Source organism: Myotis daubentonii, chromosome 14, assembly GCF_963259705.1.
Source record: "Myotis daubentonii chromosome 14, mMyoDau2.1, whole genome shotgun sequence".
Lineage (NCBI taxonomy): Eukaryota > Metazoa > Chordata > Mammalia > Chiroptera > Vespertilionidae > Myotis > Myotis daubentonii.
In genome coordinates, this window is record NC_081853.1 from 31,206,035 (window position 1) to 31,231,431 (window position 25,397).

The 25,397-nt window shown below is 43.4% G+C and overlaps 1 protein-coding gene across 6 annotated transcripts in view; it reads right to left on the minus strand.

Moving 5' to 3' along the window:
* PPP2R3A (protein phosphatase 2 regulatory subunit B''alpha) overlaps positions 1-24,472 on the minus strand; it is a 170,133-nt gene extending 145,661 nt beyond the window's left edge. For 3 of the 6 annotated variants that reach the window (XM_059663871.1, XM_059663865.1, XM_059663869.1), the window contains exons 1-2: positions 24,326-24,472; positions 853-1,039 (exon numbers count right to left, since the gene is read on the minus strand). The gene's annotated coding sequence lies outside the window, so the exon portion shown is untranslated. Of the gene's footprint in view, positions 1-852; positions 1,040-23,486; positions 24,214-24,325 lie in introns of those variants that run through there. The other 3 variants (XM_059663867.1, XM_059663866.1, XM_059663868.1) reach the window with 3 other exon arrangements.
* Positions 24,473-25,397: the final 925 nt, after the last annotated feature.

Sequence of the window (25,397 nt, forward strand, 5' to 3'; positions counted from 1 at the left end):
AATGATCAACATAAATCTTGTAGACACAAGAGAAAAGTGGCTAAATATCCATGTCACTTAGATGGGGCATTTGAAGACAAGAAAGAGGAAAAACTGTAGAAAAATTACTAAAAGCTTTTATTTAACAGAGTACACAAGGTGTGATGATTCAGAAGTAATGAGTCATTTAGAAATAATAAAACTATTAGTTTGCCTGGAAAACACAGGCACTCTCTGGTGGATGACTCAGTATGAAAACGGATCCCAAGAGAAAAATGTAGAGGATCCATAAAACTACTTGTAGGGGAACAAAAGGAGACCTGGAATATTTTATTTGTTGTGTTCACTACAAAAATAGTTGAGAAAATAAATTAAGAAATTTCTTAGGCCCTAGCTGGTTTGGCTTAGTGGATAGAGTGTCAGCCTGCGAACCAAAGGGTCCTGGGTTTGATTCCAGTCAAGAGCATGTACCTTGGTTGCAGGCTCCTCCCCGGCCTGGGCCTTGGTCAGGGCTTATGCAGGAGGCAACCAATCAATGTTTCTCTCACATCGATGTTTCTCTGTCTTTCCCTCTCTCTTCCACTCTCCCTAAAAATCAATGGAAAAATATCCTTGGGTGAAGAGGGGAGAGAGAGAGAGAGAGAGAGAGAGAGAGAGAGAGAGAGAGAGAGAGAGAGAGAGAGAGAGAGAGAGAGAAGAAATTTCTTAGGAGGGAAGATTTTTCTAATGCTCAAAGAAATTATATATATGAATATTGAAAGAATGATTAATGTTTAGGTTTAGGGCTGTCTTAATAAGACTAAATGTAAAATAAGGACATTTCATTAACAGGCTTGATTTGAGCTTATGGAAATTAAAGTGCTTAAAACTTACTTTTATTTTTACTCCAGTGGAGAAACAGAAAATGTGCCTGAGGGGTAAAGCACCAGGTGGCAGTCGGGAGCTCCTGTCCCAGCTTCAGCTTCTACACTGACCAACTGAGTAAGTTGGTCAAGTCACTTCCCTCACTGGGATTTCACCTTCTCTTCTGGAAAAACAGAATGAAAGATGGTTCTGGGATCTAGGGAACATGAGAAAAGCAAAAAATTTTTTCTCGGTTAGAATTTTTAGAAAAAGCTATATTTTACCAGAGAACTATTTTGTATTACTTGATGTGGGAAGCACAATGAACTGGCTATTAATTTTCAATGCATGTAATTTGCAAAGCTACTGGTTGTTCTGAGTACTGGCTCTGAAAGGAACCTTTGGGGGTTAAAATTTTACTATTTTAAACAATTATTACATACCAAAACATCAACACTAGTTGTCTGTCTGCTAGTAGTATTTTAAGTTAATTTAATTCACATATTTTCCTTTTCTAAATCTTTTTCTTATTCTGGAGATACATAAAAATCAAAATACATTCTATATTTAAAAATCATTTGGACAGGTTATATGTATATAGTGCAGCTTAATAAACTTTTGAGTGCCACTATAAGCCAGGCACTCTTCAAGAAGAGTAAACTATAATCAATGACTTTGCCTTAAAGCAGCTTACAACGTGAGTGGGCAGAGAAAGAGGATACCTAACTTCTACATCAAAGAAAACATTCCAGAGAAGAAGACTGCCGAGCCCAGTTCTGGAGTAGAGCAAAAGTAGTTGGCCACAAGAAGAAAGGGAAAATGGTTTGTGGACAAAGGGAGCAAAGCAGGAGGTGGCTGGGATGTTCGAGGAGCTGCCAGGAGTTTGGTATTATTCCAGTGTCAAGTGTGAAGAGAGGCTTCTAGGAGCTACAGTTGAAGGAGTGGGGCAGAGGCAACTTAGCATCAGAGCCCTGAGAAGTTTCAGTGGAGGAAGGAGGGGACAAGGTCAGAATTACTCTGTAGGTGGAGGACAGACATAAACTTGAGGAAGCAAGATCAAAATTAGGTAGGTCAGATAGAAGGCCTCTGTAGAATCCGGAAAAGAATCAATGAGGCTACAGATGAAGGCAGTTCAGGGACTTAAGTGACTAATCCGTGATCACAAATCTATGAGCAAGATCTGAATGTCTTCTATCTTTAAATCCTGTGCTTTTCTATATCCCTGTAAGAACAAATTCTGACTGAAGCTAAAAGATCTTAAATTTATTTTTATTAAGTTATGGATTTAAAAACTAGGCTTTATTTGCCTGGCCAGTGTGGCTCAGAGGTTGAGCATCAACCTATGAACCAGGAGGTCATGGTTAGATTCCAGGTCAGGCACATGCCCAGGTTGTCGGCTCATGCCCAGTAGAGGGTGTGCAGGAGGCAGCCGACAGATGATTCTCTCTCATCGTTGATGTTTCTCTCTCTCTCCCTCTCCCTCTCCCTTCCTCTCTATGAAATCAATAACATTAAAAAAATACTTTATTCATTTATTTATATTAATTACCTATGTTAAGGGCAATACAAAAAACAAGCAAAGCTTGTCTTGTAAGGAACTTATGGATAAAAGAAATGAGACAAAAAATAATAGATTAATTAATTCACAGATATTTATCCTCCTCCTCGGCCAGTGGAAATTACATTTTAGTAACAGTTAGTTTTAGAACATAATTTTTACATCTTTTCAGGGAACGAGGCTCTTCAGAGCCAACTGGACAATTCTAGAAAATGACCAGGAACCTGGTGTAAAATCAACAGAGCATGGTCAAGGGAAAACTTGCTTGAATGGGATGATAAGAGAACAGGGAAAAAAATCCCAAAGGATGGTATGGATGCCAGAAAGCTGAGGAGGGACCTGGAATTGCCTTCAATGCAGCTTAGATTTGACAGCTCAAAGTTGTTTATTTTTTAATCTTAATATAAAAGTAATGATTGCATAAATAAGACATGCCTGAAGAGAGAGAGAGAGAGAGAGAGAGAGAGAGAGAGAGAGAGAGAGAGAGAGAGAGATGCAAAGATCACACCTAGATATAGTATCAATGTGAACATTTTTGTAAATGTCCTTTCTGGCTTTAAAAACACATAACACAGAGCTGGGGATTTTTGTGAATATCGTGTGTGTGTGTGTGTGTGTGTGTGTGTGTGTATAAAACAAAGTGAGATTTAATTATAACTTATTACTTTCTTTTTCTACTTTCCATGAAAATAAAAATCTACATATCTTGTATACATTGTGTGGATATACCAAATTTACATATTCAGTCCTCTACAAAGGCGCATTAGACTGTGTAAGTAAGGTGCAGAAAGGAAGCAAGCAGCAAGCAAATGATAAAACTGACTTTAGCTGTGGCAGCATTTTCAATATTCTAAAGGTAGAAAGAGGTAAGACATGTGGAAGCTCTTGAGATTTTAGTGTTCCAGACATAAGATGAATAATGTCTGAATCTGGAATTCTTTGTGGATGAAGAGGAATTTCCAAAAGGGAAACAAAAAAGCTTGCAACCCAACACACACTAAAAATGAAGTAATTTCAAATCTTCACATCTGCAGAACAGATAGAATGTCAAAGAAAGCACTCAGACAACTAATAACAGTGAGTGGACTGCCAGGGAAAAACCAAGTGTCATTCTAGTGATAATCCACAACCACAGCTTTCCAAGGAAGTTACAGAGATCCCCAAACTGTGCTCTAACAGAAAGTGCACTGAGCCTTTCTTGTGAGATGCTAGGTGGCCTTGAAGACTTCATGTGTCCTCTCTGGGCCTCTGTCCTTTGGCCTGGCTCTGTGAGTTACAAACTGTGCTTGTCAGAGTTCCCTTGGAAGCTGCCAATACTAGGCATTTCCCACTGCCCCCAAAATAGCTCTGCTTTTATCTGTTTTATATATTAGATCTCCAAAACATCTTTTATTTGAAAAAAAAAGGGACAGAGTTTAACAGCTAAAAATATCCTTAAAATCACAGGATTTAAAAAATTATCATTCACTCTTTGGATATTTGATAACTACAAAGGTAAAAATGTAAATTTATAATAGAGGAATCTGAAAGTCACCACCTTAACACCTTAATAATCAGATTATATGTACCTATTGATATGATGCAATGTATAGAGTATCATTTATGGAGTGTTCTTGCCAAAAATATTTAGCTTTAATCAATCTTTTAGTGCTAATGTCCAATTACAGCAAAAACAGGCAATAGAGAAATAAGTTAATCAATACCATCAAGAAACAGAAATTCATGATATGGGTCGTTCTATACGACAATTAGCCTGGTCTCTTCAATAAGACAGTATCATGAGGGAAAATGTGTGTGGCTACACTGGCAGGAAGAGATGGAAGGAACACCAACTACAAAGGCTCTGAGGTGGAAGCATGTCTTGAATGTTTTAGCAAGAGTGAGACTAGACTTTGACTTTGAGATAGGAAGCTACTGAAGAACTGTAAACAGAGAAATGTAATGATCTGAATTAATTTTTAATAAGATCATTCTGATTACTGTGATGAGAATAGACTACAGGGAACAAGAGTGGAGAGACCAAATTTACCTGAAATAATCCAGGCAAAAAATGATGCTGGTTTGGAATAGGTGGTAGCAGGGGAAGGATGAGAAGTAGTTAGACTCTCTATCTCTCTCCCTTTCTCTCTGTAAAAAATCAATAAAATATATTTAAAAAAAAAAAGATATGTGCAGTGTGCATAGGAATTTGTTCATAGTTTTTTTTTAAAACTATAGTCCGGTCCTCCAACGGTCTGAGGGACAGTAGAACTGGCCCCCTGTTTAAAAAGTTTGAGGACCCCTGCTTTAGAACATCTAAAAGTATATTTTAATAACCATATATCTGAAGGAGTATTATTTACCAAAAATGTACTGGTAAGTTCAATGTATGACCACCCCTCTGCAGGCCTCTACTGGCAGTTAAGGAAATGGTCATACATCAGGCATGAGACCACCTGCTACAGAAATTCATGCTACCTACCATCATCCTATCTAATAAAAGAGAAAAATGGTAATTGGCGTACGACGATACCCTTTTCATTGGCTAATCAGGGCTATATGCAAATTAACTGCCAACTATGATTGGCAGTTAACTCCCAACTAAGATTGGCAGTTAACTGCCAACAAGATGGCGGTAAATTTGCATATGTAGGCACAATGCAGGGAGGCGAAAGGGAAAGCAGGAAGAAGCCCCCTGCCACTGACAGTGATCGGAAACCCAGGGGGGAGCTAAGAGCTGGGGGGCAGGGCAAAGGCGGCCCTGGGGCCGCCTTTGCCCTGCCCCCCAGCCATGATCGGAGAATCAGGCGCCTTTGCCGCCCTGGCCAGTGATAGCAGGAAGTAGGGGTGGAGCCAGCGATGGGAGCTGGGCACGGTCGAAGCTGGCAGTCCCGGGAGCTAGGGGTCCCTTGCCTGGGCCTAAAGCGGAGCCCACGATCGTGGGGCCGCTGCAGCTGCGGGTCCCCGCTGCAAGGGCTGGACGCCTCAGCCAGAGGCATTAGGCCTGGGCAGGGGCGGAGCCTGCAACTGCGAGGAGCTGGGGTTCCCCTGCCCAGGCCTGACACCTCTGCCAGAGGCCTCAGGCCTGGTCGAGGGGCCGATCCGGTGATTGGTGATCGGAGGGTGATGAGGGTCAACTCCTCTGGCCAAGGCATCAGGCCTGGGCGGGGGGCTGAGCCGGGGATTGGGGGGATATGAGGGTCCCCTTGCCCAGGCCTGAAGCCTGGGTCAGAGGCGTCAGGCTTGGGCGGGGGGTGGAGCAAGCGATCAGAGGGAGATGGGGGTCCCCTGTCCAGGCATGATTCCTGGGCCAGAGGCCTCAGGCCTGGGCGCTGGCCAGAGCCAGTGATCAGGGGGAGATGGGAGTCCCCTGTCCAAGCCTGACACCTCTGGCGGAGGCGTCAGGCCTGGGCAAGGGGCCTATCAGGCGATCGGAGGGTGATGGGGGTCTATGCCTGAGGACTCCCAGTATGTGAGAGGGGGCAGGCTGGGCTGAGGGACACTCCCCCCCACACACACACCCAGTGCACGAATTTCGTGCACCGGGCCCCTAGTCAACAGAGAACAAGAAAGGGAGAACTAAGCATGTTTCCTTTTTGAGGCCTCTTAGCTTGGGCTTACATTCTTTATATGGGGAGGTGTAGGGGGGAGGTGTATGGGTGAAGGACTGGGATCCCTCTTGGGCTCTCAAAGGGAAGATTAATATTATTACATTAACATTTTTAAAATGCTTTGATGCTGGTAATTGTACTGACCACTTAAATTTATTATTTAATTTAATTCTTATGCAACATTGAGATTAGCATCTCCATTTCACAGATGAAGAAACTAGGGCTAAGTTAAAAACAAAACAAAAAACTTGATCTTATTACACACATACAAAGTGGAGTAACTGATTTGAGCCCAGGTACCATCAAAGTCCCACTGTCCTATACCATGTCTGTATTAAGGCTAAAGGAGATAAGCTAAGTCAGTACCTGAGTCCCTGCCATAATCTCAGAAGTCTCAACTTCTAGGGAAGGAAATGTCTCAAAGTATTGGTAGGCTCCTGTAAGAAAAAGGAAGGAAGGACAGAAGGAAGGAAGGAAGGAAGGAAGGAAGGAAGGAAGGAAGGAAGGAAGGGAGGGAGGGAGGGAGGGAGGGAGGGAGGGAGGGAGGGAGGGAGGAAGGAGGTAAGAAATCTATAGAATACTGAAGTCATTGTAGTGACCTGGGTAGAAAGAGTTTTTTAACCACAATTTGGATGAAATTTTTTTATTCATTACCAAGACAGAAGTGTTGGGGAGGAAGAGGAAGCTGGGGAAGAAAAGGGTGTTGGGAAAAAGAATTCTGACATCAGACATGAAAGCAGAGTTGAGAGCAAGGTTCAACTGCAAGACGCTAAACAAGGAGACATGATGAAGGTCCAAACCAAAAAGCCAGAAGCCGGTATGGAAATTGAGCACAGTAAGCCTACCTCACCAACCTAAGACTGTCATTCAGCCTCAAGGATCCTGAGGGGTAAGCGGAAAACCCTGGGACACTGTTTCCTGAGCGGTATGAGGAGAATCCTGAGAACCCTGAAGACCTGAGACAAAGTTCTTCATTCAGCTGACATGTACACGTGTGACTGAAGAGTCCCTATAATCTGCAGGTGATGCCTAGCAAGGGTTTATTTGTTATTAATTACTTACTGTATAGACCAGTGATGGCGAACCTATGACACGCGTGTCAGAGGTGACACGCGAACTCATTTTTTTTGGTTGATTTTTCTTTGTTAAATGGCATTTAAATATATAAAATAAATATCAAAAATATAAGTCTTTGTTTTACTATGGTTGCAAACATCAAAAAATTTCTATATGTGACACGGCACCAGAGTTAAGTTAGGATTTTTCAAAATGCTGACACGCTGAGCTCAAAAGGTTCGCCATCACTGGTATAGACAGACAACCAGATAGCTTGGTTATATACAACCAGAGTACCTTATTGAGGCAAAAAGACCTTTTACAAGGTACTTGTTAGGTGTTTGGAAGTACATAAAAATGCAATGACCATCGGCCATATTTGTAGGCCACACACAGAATAAACTCAGAAGACCTGACAATCCTATCTTTGAAATCTTTCTCAATTTTCCACTTCTCATTATTTCCACTGCTAAAATCCTGGCCCAAATTACCATCCCCTACCACCTGCACTACTGTCACAGCCTTCTAAACTGGTTTCTCTGCTTCCACTCATATTCCAGTCATTCTCTAAACAGCATGATCAGAGTAATACAAAAATTGGGGCAAAAGTAGGTTTATAATTGTTTGTACAGAAAATAACACAATAATGAATAAATAATATAAGAATAAACTCCGTGTTTTGTGTATTCACAACTGTAAACCTACTTTTTATCCCACCCTGTAAATTATAGCAAATTGCTCTCCTGTTTCAGGTGTTCTAATAATTACCCACCCCATTTGGACAAAATCTAAACTCCTTACTTAATATAGCTCCAGAAATTTGCCTTCACATCCCTTACTTCATCTTGCACTGCTCTCCCGCGGGCCTTTTTTTAATTTCCTCCAACAGCCTCTCCTTCTCCCTTGACCAAGGTACCAGCTCATTGTTCTCTATCCCATTATTCAGTTTAACGTCTAGTATAGCACTTATCCGTACCTGAAATTATTTTGATAGTTTACACAGTTACTGTATTTATCCCTACAATGTACACTCCTTGAAGGCTATTAACCATTTGTATGCCATAAGCATCTATAGATGCAAGCGGTGGATCTTTTCTAATTACATTCAAAATATCATGGCAATTAACTGGTTAAAGGGAAACGGACTTTGGCCCAAGGTATCTATCTATACCAGACAGATATTATATTAGAGATCTTATGAAAATTTTTGGTTATATTCCAAAAGTTAGTATTTTCTTCATCTCACCTCCTAAGACCCCCAACTTCTGTTGGGTGGGAATCATCTGTAAAGATTAGTAGGGCAACAAAGCTGCCTAGAGCTACAGAATGGACAGTGGTTCATGTAAACTAACCCAATTTTCCTTTCCTACTATACTCTTAGCATCTTTATTTTTTGTGTATGTGTGTGTGTGTGTGTGGGGGGGGCTGTACATATTTTATACTACTCCCTCCCCCAGAACTCAGAGCACCAATTATTTCCTTTTAAAACAAACCTTTCTAAACAAGTAATGCCACTACTTCTTACAGACCAGCTTTGTCCACAGGCTAGATGGGACAACTCCATGTGTCACATGCTTTCTAACCCCTCATCAAATTTGGTTGGGACAGTAACTTAAGCAGGATAGACCCATCATATCTCACCTGGAAATTTGCAATTGAAGTGCTAAGACATTGTCAATTAGCTGAAAACTCCGGGTTTTAAAGGTCCTAGAGATTTGATGGCTGAAGCCACTGTTTTGGGGTACCCATGCTAAGCAACATGACAGGAGAAAATGGGGTTAAGAAAACAGAGGAGGGAGGGAGGGAGAGAGAATGTTTAGTTTCCATGATGGCTGACTGCACTAATAAAACTAGAGTGAATTGATGTATTCTTTATTTTTACTATAAATAACCTTTTTACTTATATACTTTAAGTGGATATTTATTCCTTAAAACCAATCAACTTCTATGACATGCAAAAATATACATCTTCACTGATAGTCTGTCTCCTTCAGTTTTTCTTTAAGCTCTTGCTTTCATAATACTATACCTCCTTCCATCTTTTGGTCTCTCATTTCATCTATAGCCAAAACAACTTCATCACATGTAATGGATACTTAACATAATTTTTTAGCTGTCCAGATCATATAATAAAGAATGGGTATCTACAACATAAAAACTATAAATAAATGAGACAAGTATTTTTTTTATTTTTTTATTTTTTTAATATATTTTTATTGATTAAGATATTACATGTGTCCTTGTCCCCATGTTACCCTCTACCCCGCCCCCGCTCGTGCCCTCACGCCCCCCCCCCCCGTTGTCCGTGTCCATTGGTTAGGCCTATATGCCTGCATGTAAGTCCTTTGGTTGATCTTTCCCCCTTTCCCCCACCCTCCCCTACCCTCCCTCCAAAGCCCGACAGTCCAATCAATGCCTCTCCGTCTCGGGATCAGTCCTTGTTCATCAGTTTATGTTGTTCATTATATTCCACAAATGAGTGAGATCATGTGGTATTTATCTGCTCTCCAGTTCCATCCATGCTGTGGCAAATGGTAAGAGTTCCTTTTTCTTCTTCCTCTTCTTAAAGAATACCTTTCAGCATTTCATATAATGCTGGTTTGGTGGTGATGAACTCCTTTAGCTTTTTCTTATCCGTGAAGCTCTTTATCTGACCTTCTATTCTGAATGATAGCTTTGCTGGATAAAGTAATCTTGGTTGCAGGTTCTTGCTATTCATCACTTTGAATATTTCTTGCCACTCTCTTCTGGCCTGCATGGTTTCTGTTGAGAAATCAGCTGACAGTCGTATGGGTACTCCCTTGTAGGTAACTGACTGTCTTTCTCTTGCTGCTTTTAAGATTCTCTCTTTGTCTTTTGCTCTTGGCATTTTAATTATGATGTGTCTTGGTGTGGTCCTCTTTGGATTCCTTTTGTTTGGGGTTCTCTGCGCTTCCTGGACTTGTAAGTCTATTTCTTTCACCAGGTGGGGGAAGTTTTCTGTCATTATTTCTTCAAATAGGTTTTCAATATCTTGCCCTCTCTCTTCTTCTGGTACCCCCATAATTCTGATGTTGGTACGCTTGAAGTTGTCCCAGAGGCTCCTTACACTATCTTCATATTTTTGGAATCTCTTTTCTTTTTTCTTTTTCAGTTGGGTATTTTTTGTTTCTTTGTACTTCAAATCTTTGACTTGATTCTTGGGATCCTCTTGTCTGCTGTTGGATCTCTGTAAATTATTCTTTATTTCAGTCAGTGTATGCTTAATTTCTAGTTGGTCCTTTTTCATGTCCTCCATGGTCTCACTATACTTATTGAGGGACTCATTAAATTTATCCGTGGTTTCCATAAAATTCTTGAAAAACCTTATAAACGTGGCCTTGAACTCTATATCCAGTCGTTTGCTTTCCTCCGTTTCTACCATTTGTGACCTATTTCTTTGTCTCCGCATTTTGGCTGCTTCCCTGTGTTGATAGAATGGCTTTGTGTGCTAGGTGTCCTGTAGGGCCCAGTGGCTCAGCCTCCCCAGTTACCTGAGGTGGACACTCTTGGTGCACCCCCTTATGGGCTTTGTGCACAGTCTTGTTGTAGCTATGCCTTGGTTGTTGTAGGCTCACTGGGAGGAATTGACCTCCAGGCCAATTGGCAGTGAGAATCAGCTGTGTCTATGATGGGAGAACTTCTGTGCTGAAGACACCCTTCTGGGGCAAGACTTGCTTCAGTGGGGCTTTGGTGCTCACTGAGACTGCACCCTGAGTGTGTCCCTTATGGATCTGAGGAGTTGTGATCTGGATGGTCCCCCTCTGACCACTGGGTACAGTGGCTCTTGGATCTTAGGATGTGCTAATTTAGCCTCTGCCTGAGGTTACACAGCAGGAACTATGAAGAGAACTGCAGATTCCCCTTCCTTTTTTTGGAGTTTGGAAGTGCCCTGATGATGCTCAGCTGTGTAGCAATGCAAGCCGCTGTGGGGCCTTGGGCCTTCTCTTGGAAGCTCTGGGTCTATCTGGCCCGGCTGCGGTTAGGTAGTTACAGGTTGCAAATGGCCGGAGCATTCATATGCAAAAGCCTCTGCCGCAGCCTGGGCGGGGCGGGGCGGGGTCTCAAGGAATCAAAGGGCGGAGGAAGCAGCTATGGTGGAGCCTCAGCCCCGCCCTAAGGAGTCGCGAGTCCCAGTGTCCCAGCAATGGCTGCAAGCACCTCTGAGGGAAAGCTGCCCTCAAGCTCGCCCGCTGCCAGAGAGACCAGTTTCTCCCCGTATGAGTGCTGTGTCCCCAGAGACTTCCCGGAGCCGGATTTCAGAGCCGTGGGGAGCTTGTGTCTCCCTCCGGATTCAAAAAGACAGCCGCGTCCTCAGGTGCCAGACCCTTTCCGCGCGTGCGAGCCTCCGTACCTCTGCACTTCACCTCTGCAGCTCCTCTGGCTCTCAGTGTGCTTTTCTTTCCTTCTAGTTGTAGAATTTACACTTAGCCAGCTCTCCTGTAGTTCTGGATGAGTCCGGCTTGTGTTTTTGATGCATTTATCAATTGTTGTGGGAAGCAGCAATTTCCCGGTGTTTATCTATGCCGCCATCTTAGTTTCCTCTCCGAGACAAGTATTTTTATGCTGCATATAACATAAAGCCGAAAACAAGAGTGCTCAAACAAGATACAAGTTAAATTTCTCTCTTATGCAAAAGAAGTTGAGGGCTGGAGCTGGGGTTCCACAAAATGCTCAGACACCCAGGTGTTCTGGCTTACTGAACTACCTTGATGGTCCTCATGGCAGTTCAGTGAGCCAGATGGTCCAGGATGGTTCAGTCTGGGGAGTGGGGTAGGGAACACCCAGCGTCCTAAGAGGTCTGGGAAGCAGAGTTTGAAACAGAAGGGGCACAGGGAGTGCTGAGAAAAGTGAACTTAGCAAAGATCTGAAGAAGGTAGGGAGGGAGCTTTGTAGATACTTTATTAGGGGAAAGCAAAGGTCCTGAGGCAGGAGCACAGCTGGTTTGTTGGAGAAAGAACAAGGATACCATTTGTGACTGAGACAAAGTAAGCACAGAGGAGAGTAGTAGTAGATGAGGTCAGATGGGTAAAGAGGGGGAGGTTAGATTATGGGGCACCTTGTAAGTAAGTATAAAGCCTCTGAGCTGAGAACTTACTTTAACAGGTCCCTCTAGGGCAGTGGTTCTCAACCTTCCTAATGCCGTGACCCTTGAATACAGTCCCTCATGTTGTGGTGACCTCCAACCATAACATTATTTTTGTTGCTACTTCATAACTATAAATTTGCTATTGTTATGAATCGTAATGTAAATATCTGATATGCAGGATGTATTTTCATTGTTACAAATTGAACATAATTAAAGCATAGTGATTAATCACAAAAACAATATGTAATTATATATGTGTTTTCCGATGGTCTTAGGTGACCCCCGTGAAAGGGTCGTTCCACCCCCAAAGGGGTCGCAACCCACAAGTTGAGAAACGCTGCTTTAGGGGCTGTGCTGAGAACAGGCTCTAGGAGAGCAAGGACAGAAGCAGGGAAAGAGGCTACAGAAATAATCTAGGTGAGATATAATGGTTGTTTGCACACCATTTATAATTGGGAGTTTGTACCTTTTGACCATCTCCACCCATTTGGCACAGTTCCACTCCCACTCCCACCCACCCCCGCCTCTGGAAACCACCAGTCTGTCTCTGTATCTATGAGTTTCTTTGTTTTTCTTAGATTCCACACATAAGTGAGTAGATACGGTGGAATGTGACCAATTCTAGATACATTCTGAAGGTAGAACCAACTGGGTTTGTGGATAGACTGATTGTAGGGTGAAAGAGAAAGAAGAGAGTCAGGGATAATGCCAAGGTTTTTGGCCTGGACTACTGGAAGAATGGAGCTGCTATTTACTGAGATGGGACAGGCTGTGGGAAGAGCAGGTATTGGACAGGAAAATCAGGAGTTCAGTTTAGAGATGTCTATTAGTTTTCCAAATGGAGATGTCAAGTAGACACTTTGATATCAGAGTATGAGATTGAGAGGAGAGGTCTAACTTGGAGATAAAATTAGAAGTCACTGGTGTGAAATTGTTGCTGTATAGATGGTATTTAAAGTCATGTGACTAGATAAAATGCCAAGGAAACAGGATTAATAAGGAAAAATAGAAATTTGAGGAGTAAGCAGCACTCTAACTTTGGAGGTCCGAAAGGTGATGAGGACGTAGCAAAAACACTATATAACAGCGGTTCTCAACCTATGGGTCCCGACCCCTTTGGGGGTCGAACGACCCTTTCACAGGGGTCGCCTAAGACCATCGGAAAACACATATATAATTACATATTGTTTTTGTGATCAATCACTATGCTTTAATTATGTTCAATTTGTAACAATGAAATTGGGGGTCACCACAACATGAGGAACTGTATTAAAGGGTCATGGCGTTAGGAAGGTTGAGAACCACTGCTATATAAGAACCTCCATAAGGTAGGAGGAAACCCAGAGAATGCAGTGCTCTGGAAGCTAAGTGAAGAAAGCTTTGCAAAGAAAGAAGAATAATCAACTGTGCAAATGCTGCTGAAAGATCAAATAAAAGAAAGACTGAGAACTGACTGAATGGATTTAGGAATGTGGAGGTCTTCAGTGGGGGCCTCAAGAGAGAGTTTGGTCCTGTATTATTGTATCTCTAATATCTAGTACTGTGCCTGTCACATAGTGATAACTCAATAAATATTTGCTGATTGAACTAGGGTCACTAGTCACTGAACGAGGAAAGTCTTATTTCTAGAGGCTTACCAGCTGATACAGTGAAATGTGAGGATTCTTTATTTTATTGTTGACAGTATTACAGATGTCTCCCATTTCCTCCCTTTTTGCCCTCTTCCACCCAACCTCCACCCCATCCCAGGTCTTCCCCATGCTATTGTCTGTGCCTATGGGTTATGCATATATGTTCTTTGGTTAACCGCTTCCTAATCAAACTCCCCCTCCCCCCCCCCCCCCCCCCGCCCCCAGGTCTGTTATTCTGTTGCCTGTTTCCAAACTGCTGGCCCTACTTTATTTGTAAGTTTATTTTGTTCTTTAGATTCCAGTTATAAGTGAGATCATGTGAATTTGTCTTTTTCTAACTGGCTTAGCTTGCTTAGCATAATAAATATAAAGAACTGCCTTTACTCTCTCACTATGCCTGAAAACACATTAGTTTTGAAAATTATGTCTTACACACCTTGAACAGATATTCCCAAATTTGAGAGGAATAGCAATAGAATTTGACAAACACATGCCCTACAAGAAAATACACTTTTAATTCTGGATGGATACAATCTCTACAATTACCTCTTGCATCTGGGGCCCTGTGACTTTGTACTCAGAGGTACAATAAAGATCCCAGTCCTCTAGCCTAATCTAATAAAAGAGAAACATGCAAACTGACTGCACCTCTGCTACGCCCAAGCCACGCCCACAAGCCAATCAGAGTGACAATATGCAAATTAACCCAACAAAGATTGTGGCCTGCAGCCACGGAGCTGGAGCAAGCAGGTGGCTTGGTTGCCCCGGCGATGGAGGAAGCCCAACTTCCTGCCTGCCCTGGCTGGCTGTGGCCTCTGCTCAAGGCAACAAAGTTTCAATTATAGAAGATAAATAAATCCCAGATACCTGCTTCCAGCCAGCCTCCACTGGGAGCTTGGGTGGCTGGGGGCTGTGGCCAGCCTGCAAACAGCCATCAGCCCCTCACCCAGGCTGGCCAGGCACCCAAGTGGGACCCCCACCCTGATCCGGGACACCCTTCAGGGCAAACCATCCGGTCCCCACCCATGCACCAAGCCTCTATTCTATATAATAAAAGGGTAATATGCAAATTGACCCTAACAGCAGAACGACTGGGAATGACTGGTTACTATGACACACACTGACCACCAGAGGGCAGACACTCGATGCAGGAGCTGCCCCCCTGGTGGTCAGTGCGCTCCCACAGGGGGAACTCTGCTCAGCCACAAGCCAGGCTGATGGCTGCCAGTACAGCAGAGGTGGAGGCCTCTCCTGCCTCGTCAGCAGCTCTAAGGATGTCCGACTGCAGCTTAGGCCTGCTCCCCGCTGGCAAGTGGACATCCTCTGAGGGCTCCCGGGCTGCCAGAGGGATGTCTGACTGCCAGCTTAGGCCCAATTCCCTGGGGAGTGGGCCTAAGCCAGTAGGTGGACATCCCCCGAGGGGCCCCAGACTGCGAGAGGGCACAGGCCGGGGTGAGGGACCCCCCACCCTGAGTGCACAAATTTTTGTGCACCGAGCCTCTAGTTATGTCATAAGTCACTATGCAGTAAAATGGAAGACTTTTGGTGGTTGCTGAAGGACACTAACTTATAAGTGCTTTGTACAAATAAAAGCTATCTGTGGCAAGCCAATAATTATCACAAATATTGCTTAGTGATTTATACCTTTCAAAGTGATTACACATATACCCTCTCTAATCTCACAACTTTGTGAGGCAAGTATTTTTATCACTTTCACTTAATAAAAGAGAACACTCAGAGTCTGAAACATGCATAAAAACACACATTTCTTTCAACAAATAGTATTGAGAAAACTGAATAGCCACATGCAAAAGAATGGAGTTAGACCCTTACCTAACATACAAAAATTAACTAAAGATGGATCAAAGAGCTAAATGTAAGAATTAAAAGTGTTAACTCTTACAAGAAGAAAACAGTGGTAAACTGACATGACCATGGATTTGGCAATGATTCTTAGATATGCACTAAAAATATAAACAACAACAAAAACAAAACCATAAATTAGACTATCAGAATTAAAAGCTTCGTGCTAAGGATACTATCAAGAAAGTGAAAAAGCAACCTACAGTATGGGAGACAATATTTCCAAATCGTATATCTGATAATGATGGCCTAGTATTTAGAATATACTAGTATAAAGAACTCTTACAACTACTCGACAACCAAAAGACAAGCAGACCAAATGGGCAAAAGACCTGAGCAGACATTTCTCCAAAGATATACAAATGGCCAACAAGCACATGAAAAGATGCTCAACATCATCAGTCATTAGCAAAATGTAAATCAAATTCACAATGGGTATTACTTCATACTCACTAGGATGGCTATAACCCAAAACAAACAAACAAACAAACAGAACCAGAAAATAGCAAGTGTTGATGAGGACGTAGGGAAACTGGAACTTTTCAATAGTTCTAGTGGAAATGTAAAATGGTGCAGCTGCTGTGGAAAAGTTTGGTGGTTACTCAAAAAGTTAAACATAGAATTACTATTATGACCCAGCAATTTCCACTCCTAGGTATATACACAAAATAAATGAAGCAGGTATTTGAGCAAAAACTTGTACACATATGCTTGTAGAACCACTATTTACAATTGCCAAAAGGTGTAAACATCCCCAACTTATTAGTGGATAAAACATATGTGGTCTATCCATACAGTGGAATTATTATTCAAAGAAAGGAACACATGCTACAACATGAATGAACCTTGCAAATATTATGTTAAATGAAAGAAGCCAGACACAAAAAGTTACATATTGTGTGATTCCGTTTATATGAAATGTCCAGAATAGGCAAATCCGTAGAGACAGAAAGTAGATTGTTTTCCAGTGAATGGGGGAGAGAAATGGGGAGTGACCGTTTATGGATACAGGGTTTCCTTGTGGGGTGATAAAAATGTTCTGGATTTAGATAGTGGTGATGGTTGCACAACACTGTGAATGTATTGAGAGTCACTGAATTATACACTTTGTAATGATTAATTTATGCTATATGAATTTTTAAAAATATATTTTTATTGATTTCAGAGAGGAAGGGAGAGAGATAGAAACTTCACTAATGAGAGAGAAGCCTTGATTGGCTGCCTCTTGCATGCCCCCTACTGGGGATTGAGCCCGCAACCCTGGTATGTACCCTTAACCAGAATCAAACTCGTGACCCTTCAGTCCGCAGGTCGATGTTCTATCCACTGAGCCAAAGCAGCTAGGGCTATGTTATGTGAATTTTAACTCAATAAAAGTAAATAACTCACACAGCTCAGACTTGACAGATCCAAAGCCTTGCATCCAAGAACTGACTGCAAGTCCACACCCCACTCAATTATCATGTCTCCTCTACAAATATAAGAAGCTCTGGACCACTTTTCCCTCCATCTACCACCATCCAAAGTACCTAAGTATTTTGTGGTGGTGGTATTCCTACAATTGTCTAAGCACAAGAGTTTCTAAACAAAATATTTTCTTTCTCATCTTAGACTCCCAGTACAAACCTTTATAAACCAAGGTTTGCTATTCATGTCACAAAGTCATCTGTCATACAGAAGTTAACCACCAACCACTTAACTGAAGAGCCAAAGGTAGCTATGAAGGCTAATCCCTCACAAGATGATACTCCTATTTGCAAAAAGAGTATAACAGTGGGGCTTATGGCCTCAACTAGTAAACACCATTCTTCACTAATAATCATTGGCATTGTGCGACCCCATGGTTTTTTGTTCTGCTGGTAGATCACAGCTCTTAGAAACATGAAGTGCAGCCCAGCTAGCATGGCTCAGTGGTTGAGCGTCTACCTATGAACCAGGAGGTCACTGTTCAATTCCTGGTCAGGGTGCATGCCAAGTTGTGGGCTAGATCTCCAGTGTGGGGTGTACAGGTGGCAGCAGATCAATGATCCTCTGTCATCACTATCATCATTGATGTTTCTCTCTCTTTCTGCCTCTCCCTTCCTCTCTGAAAGGAGATATATATATGAAATATAAAGTGCAAAACTGACCTTTAAGTCCTTCTTTGCCAGGTTAAGGTTGCCAAGGGGGCAGAAATGCATAAGAGACAGATAGGTAGTGGCCATCTGCAATGACAACCCACTCTAGAGAGTTTAACACAAGGTCTTCAAGGTAACTGCATTCACACAACCTTTTGAAAACCAGTTTGTTCACTGCTCTCTTCACCTTCTCTCTGAGCCCAACGAGGTCCTATTCCTCCAACTTCTCTCTATACCTTTTAATCACCGTCAATGAAAACGTTTCAAAGTATGAGAAATTTTGCATGCAACTGGAAAACCAAGTTACAATATCAAGTTATTTGGGAAAAATACAGCTGCGAAAAACACTCCTGGAAATCTGACAGCTAGATACATATTCTCCGACATAGCCAAGTATTCCATTTTCAACATGCCAACAATCTGGTCTTTGTTCATCAGTTCAATGAGAGGATGATGTCAGGGTCACTGGAGCCCAGATCACTGCTGGCCTTTAGGAGCATTATGGCTTTCCAGATAAGAAAGAGACTAAGGGCCTAATTTCTAACAGCTGAGTCTCAAGAGTTCTGGCAAAATATCTCCTTAGTGAAAAAACACAAAATCTCCAAAACAAATACAAGCAAGACCCCTCTGAAATGAGAGACAGAAGTAATCACGCACCACTGAGTTACCTTCCTAAAAAGCTAGAAGTGTTTGGGTAACCAACACACTCTGAGCACCTATCACAGAGACATATAAGACACCCGTCCTCTCACTACTCCTCTTTTCACATAAATGTCTCAAAAGATTTTCCCAACATTTTCCATTTCCATTTCCTTACTTCTTACCCATCTCAATTTGTTTTCTGCCTCTTCCCATCTAAAATGGTTCCTGCTGAGGTCAAAGACTTCATCTTGCTAAATCCAACAGATCATTTTCAGTCTTCAAGCATGTCACGAGCGGACCACAAGTTTGACATGCTTGGTCTACATCTTCACTTAACTCCTATCTTTTTTGAAATACTCTTTTCTTGCCTTTTATGACACATCTTTAAATATGTGGGGGTTTTTTTCATTGATTTCAGAGAGAGGAAGGAAGAGGGAGACAGAGATAGAAACATCAATAATGAGGAAGAATCATCGATGGGCCACCTCCTGCACACCCCCTACCAGGGACCAAGCCCAAAACCCAGACATGTGCCTTGACTGGGAATCAACCTGTGACCTTCTGGTTCATGGGTCGATGCTCAACCATTGAGCAACACCGGCCAGGTTTATGACACATCTTAAACTGGAATTAGATTCTAAACTTTAGATCTAAAGTAAACACCTAAGAAAAAAATGAAGTATAGCTTACTCTTGAAAATCCTTTAAATGGCTCATGAAGTAAAGCATGCCTGTTTTTGTGTGTGCATAACATCACATAGTAAATGAACAGCATATATATATATATATATATATATATATATATATATGCAAAACAAATAGTAATTATAGATGCAAACTAAAACTTCATCCTTTCTCATCTAATTAAAAACACCTTTAAGTGTAATGGGTTAAGTTTGCATGTCTTAATTGCAAGCAAGGGACCGTTCCATTCCATTGTACCTCTCTGGCCACTTATCCCTTTCCTGGGTCTGCTACACTCCTTTGAAATCCTGAGCCCCCTTCTCTTCTTAATCTCTATCAATGGTTCTCAATTTCCAGTGCTCAGTGGAATTGCCTGACGAGCCTTAAAAGATCCAAGGCTATAATTTGGACCAAGTAAACAGAAATACTATTTTTTAATCATTCAGTGTTTCCAATGTGCAGCCAAGATGAGAATCACTGTTCTACACTCTTTTCCTAGAGCAGGGACCACACACTTAAATGCCTTCAGGGTCTGAGAATTAAATGAGCAAAGCAGGCCAAGCATAAGTTTTAGGAGTGGTGGGCTCTTTGCTGAACTAGAAAGCAACTGGAATCAGCTGTGACTTAGCTCCAATCAATTGTTGCCAGATGGGAAAGCTGGCTCAGTAGAGCCACATCTTCTCATTTATAAAGAAAAATCCCAAATCTGGATTTTCATGGGAAATCTTCAGATTTTAAATTACTGGCAAAGAGTGTCAGCCCATGCACCAAAGGGTCTCAGGTTCCATTCCTAGTCAAGGGCATGTGCCTGGTTTGCTAGTTTGATTCCTGGTCCCAGTTGGGACGCACTGGGGAGCCAATCAACTGATGTCTGTCAGTTTCTCTCTCCTTCCCTCCCTCCCTTCCATTCTCCCTAAAAAAAACCCCAAAACACAAAACAAACAAAAATATGGAAAATAATATCCTCGGGTGAGTATTAACAAAAAACCAACAAAATATTGGCAACTAACTCAAAATTAAACAACAAAAACCATTGTATTGGAAAAACAAAACACATCTGTAAGCCTGATTTAGCTGTGGGCTACAGGTTCGCAACCCATTGCCCTTGGTAATTCCATTCACACCTTTCAATTTACACCTAAAAAACTTGTGTCCCCAGTTCAGTCCGCTCCTCTGGGCTATCGATCTGAATTATCAAATGCTTATATGACATTTCCACTTGAGGGGCTCACCAGTCCCAAAGTGAAATCTGATTTAAACCCACCTTAACACTACTTATCCTTCCAGTGTTCTTTGTCTCAGGCAACAACTCCTCCACCATTCTCCTGGTTGGGCAAGCCTGACTCAGGGAGTCATCCTCACACTTTATTTCTCCCTCCCATGGCTTGTGCCATATCAGTAATCAAATCCTATCAATTATGCCTAAATATATCTCCTGTATTCACCTACTTGTCTCCATCTCCTCTGCTATCATCATAATCCCAGCTACCATCTTTTCTCTCCTACTTTTCCACAGTGTATTTGTTAGCTCAGGCTGCTATAACAAAATCCCATAGATTGGGTGGTTTATACAACATAAATTTATAGAATTTCCAGATCAACATCCAGCAGGGTCAGTTTCTAGTGAGGACTCTCCTCTTGGCCTCTTACTGTGTACTCACACGGCCTTTTCTCCTTACTTTTCTTATAAAGCCACCAATTTTATCAGGTTAGGGTCTCATTCTGATGACCTCATTTAATCTTAATTACCTTTTAAAGACTATCTTCAAATATAGTCCATTGGGGATTAGGGCTTCAAAATATTAATTTTGGGGGAACACAATTTATTCTATAGCACACAATTTAATTAGGGTCAGTTGTCTCCCACATTCACTCATTTCCTTCTAAACCCTTTTCTCCAATTTGACCAGAGTGATCTTTTACAAACACAAATATTTACAACTGTGTGTGTGTATACATTTGACTCAACAATTCCACTTCTAGGAATCTATCTTACAAATATATTCACACACATAAACTGGTATAAGCATAGTACAGTTTGTTATGGTAAATTATTGGAAACAATTTAAATGTCCATCAAAGAGTGGTTAAATAACCTGTGGTATATCCATGCAATGGAATATTACAGTCATTCAAAAGAATAAGGAAACTATATATTGAAATGGAAAGATTTCTAAGACATTGTTCAGAGAACAGAATAATGTTAGTATGCTACCATTTTGGTAAATAACAGGAGGAAAGAAGAATATGCATTTGCTTTAATGCCATTTGTTTAGATATATGCCTCCTAAATATATATCCTATGTCCATCTTCTTCTTACCCTCTCCTCTGCTACCACCTGAGTTCCAGCTGTTTGTTACAATAAGTTACTGGAAACTAGTAGCAGTGGTTACCGCTTTGGAAGGTGTGGGGAAAATGGCAATTAGGGAAGGAATAGTCCCACGGCAGACATTCTGATTGGAGAATGGCCCAGCGCTAGTTTAAGTTCTGTTTGTGGTTCTAATGAGCAGACTGAACTGAGAACTGTGCTTGAGGTAGCCTTCACTTACTTTCCCCAGCTTCATTTTATATCATCCTGCTCCTATCACTCTCTATGCTCCAGCCACACTGGCCTCGGAATTCCCAGAAAGGTCCCGTTGATTCTGTGGGAATGTGGTCCCTCTAAGCTTCACCTTATAACTTCTATTTATCCTTCAGAGCACAACGCATCTTAAAGTTTGTTTCCAAAGAAAAATTTCCTAGTTTCCAAACTAGGTCAGGACCCCTGTTTTATGTACTCAACGCACCCTGTACTTCTCCCAGAATTTATCACAATTGTAATGAGGTAACTATCATTAGACATACATGCATCTGTCACTCTTTAGATTGCAATGTCCAGGAGAGCAAAGACCACATTAGTTTTTTTTTTTGTTTTTTTACCTAAATAGTGTCTGGCTGGCAAAAAAGGCCCCTCCTCAGGCATTTGTTAAATACATGAGTAAGACTGCTCCTGCCCTCAAGCTTAGCATAGTAGATAAAATCAACACATAAGCAAATGAGGACAATGTAGTGTCACTGGTGTTAAGGTTGCAGTCTGTTTAGAACAGTGGTTCTCTGGTGGACATAATATGGGCTTTCCCAGGGGACTCCTGGCAATGTTTGGAGGCATTTTTAACTGTCACAACTAGGGGGGTGAGAGGCAATACTGGTTTCCATTAAGTAGAGGTCAGGAATGCTTCTAAACATCCTATAATGCACAGGATAACCCCCCACAACAAAGAACTATCTGGTCCAAATGTCAATAGTCCCAGGGAAAAAACCCCTTTCATTTAGAGAGAGAATGATAATGCCCAAAAGGGCTATCAATTCTACTCTAGGTGGTGGAGTTTATTTTTAGGAGGGGGGGGGGAGATATATGTCAAGAAATTTCAGAGGGAAAATATACATAATATTATCTGCATATTGAAAGGTGGCGGGGGCCATGTCCTGGAGATTGTCTGCCGGAGAACATGAGGCGCCTCTGAAGAGTTCAAAAGCAGCGTATAGCTTGAACAGGTGCCTCTTTAGTACCCCACACTCCCAAATTACTCATCAACTTTATTCCCTTGTTGAAACAAAAGTTTCATTCTCTTAGGGCAGCTGGTTTCAGCTAAACATTAAGGCCATATTAATTCATCCCAGGATAAAAGTCTGATAGCCCCTGCACACTCCAGAATGTTAACCGGCATTTAAAAAATATGCAAATACTTATGAATACTCAGGTTCTTAATGGATAAAGCTATTTTTGAACCCAACAACCAGGTTAGTCCTGGTAAAATTTTCTGTTTTTAAAAGACGGAACTTTTGCTTCCCTTCCCCTCGCTTTCTGAGCTCCCAGATTTATTAAAAAGATCCAAGTTCTTCCCCCACAAGCATCTCATGTTATAAGTTAATTCTCTGCCAGAGAGGATAGGAGAGTCATTTGGATACAATAAATGTGAATGAACTGTATGTATAAATTAGGAAGGGTCTACAGGTTTTTCAAAGGCTTTCACTGACAGTCATGGATACTACCGAAAGGAAAGAAAAAGATTCTTTTAATGGCATCGTCAAGGAAGAAAAGAGTTTTACTACAACACAAGCCTGCTGCCTACTGTGCTGGATGCACAGGCTTCTGACCTAGTATGGCAATTCTCAGGGTCTCAGCACTGGGTGCTCTGTTTACAAGAAGCTGAGGACTGAAACTAATGAAGAACAAAGAAAAAAAATGCCTGGCACCAAAGGTGGGGGGCTGGTTTGTACATGAATGATTTGGGGAGGAACACTTCCTCGGTTTCGGACGGCACCACAAATCACGTTTTTGCTTACGTGTTAAGAATTTTTATTCCGTGCTTGTCAGGCCGTTTCCTAATAAGAAAATACCTTATAATTTACAAACAGCCATTTAGACTCCCTGACATTTGCCGACCACTAAAGCGGGATAACGTTTCCTTAAGCTCTTCCAGAGTCGGAGGCTTGGGAACAGTAATGTGAGCAGAACCGAGTTCAGATGCAACAGCAACGGCGAGCGCGGCCAGCTGGTTTCCATCGAGCGGTCCCCGCGGAGCAAGCCCCTCGGAGGCGGCGGCCGGGACGGCGAGGGAGGGAGGGAGGGAGGGAGACCCACCGGCGCGGCCCGCGGGCGGCCGCAGGGCTGGGCCGGGCCGGGGTCCGGCCGGCCTCCGGCTACCTTTGTCTCAGGTGCGCCCGCGCCCAGCCGGACCGGGGCTCCCGCCCGAGGCCCCGAGCTGGTGACACATCCTTCTTTGGCCAAGTCGGGCCGAGGCTGGGCAGGGGGCGGGGAAGGAAAAGAAAGCCTCGGCGCCGAACGACGTGACTCTCAGTCTTTCCAAAACGTTGGCCCGGGTGTCTCTGCCCAGCTTTCCGGTGAACGATCCCGAGGGCTGCGCGGGAGGACTGGCCTAGGAGCCCGGCAAGTGGGAGGGAACAGGCCGCCCGCCGCCTTCCCTCCTCGGTGGGCGCCCCGGGGGTCAGCGGGTCCCACGCCTCCCGGGACCGAGCTGGGCGTGCAGAGGCGCCCGCCTCGCCTCGCCTCGAACCCCGACCTCCACAGCTCCGCCCGCCGCGCCAGGGCAGCGCGGCCGCACCGACCCCTCCGGCCAGGCCGGTCCCCGCCCCTCGGCTCCGGCCCCGCCCGCCCGGGCCTCCGCGTACCGCCCCCCCGGCCTCGCCACTACCCTCCGGCAGGGCCGGGGCGCTAGGGCTGCAGGCCGCGCGGCGGGCGTCCCCGCGCCTACCTCAGTGCCCGCGGCTCCCCCGGTGGCTGCTGCCTCCGCTCGCGGACGGCGCGGGAGGTGAAGCTGCGAGCGCGGCGCGTGAGGAGCTGAGGCCCGAGCGCGCCCCGCCCAGCCGCCCGCCGGCCCCTCCGTCCCCCTCGTCCCACCCTCGGCCGCGGGCTCAGCGCCGCGCCCCGCCCCGCCCGCCTGGCCCCGCCCCGCCCAGCGGACCCCAGCCAGGAAGGGGGCCGCCAGGGGCGCTGCGAGGGCCGCAGCCGCCGCTGCGGGTGCAGTCCCCTGTTGAGTGGCTCCGCGGAGACGGCTATTAGTATTTGCTATTATTTGGAGATGCGAGTCTCTCGCATTTGCTATTATTCTGATCGTTATTATCATTATTGTTATCGTCATTGGTTGTTTGGCCCTCCTCCAGCAGACTAGATGGTTGCTTTGAGGCCGGAGGCAACGGGAAGGGTAGCCCTGCCGCTGACTGGGTGGGTATTCCAGGGGGGTCACTCCGACCCTCACAGTGGCCCGCACTTGCGCCACTTTTCTTTGTGAAGCAGTGAACCAGTTGGAAGAGATACTTATTTTTAATTGTTATAATTGTTCGATAGAACACAAATACAGAAAGCCATATAAAACCAATGCACAACTTAATTATTGAGACATTCCCCCTTCCCAATGAACACCGAGTAAAATGGTCTGATTGAAAAAACAAAACAAACAAACAAAAAAAACCCTCCTCAAAAGCCAGGAAGACACAGCCTGGGAAGGGCCTCCTAAAATTGTCCTCCTGCCTAACCGGTTTGGCTCAGTGGATAGAGCTTCGCCTGCGGACTGAAAGGTCCCAGGTTCAATTCCGGACAAGGGCATGTACTTTGGTTGCGGGCACATCCCCAGTAGGGGGTGTGCAGGAGGCAGCTAGCTGATCAATGTTTCTAACTCTCTATCCCTCTCACTTTCTCTCTGTAAAGAAAAATCAATAAAATATATTACAAAAAATAAAATTGCCCTCCTCCTAATGGTCACAGGAACTCAAAGACCACCTGTCCACAATTATGTGCTCTTCAAGAACACATTGGTAAAATGGAAA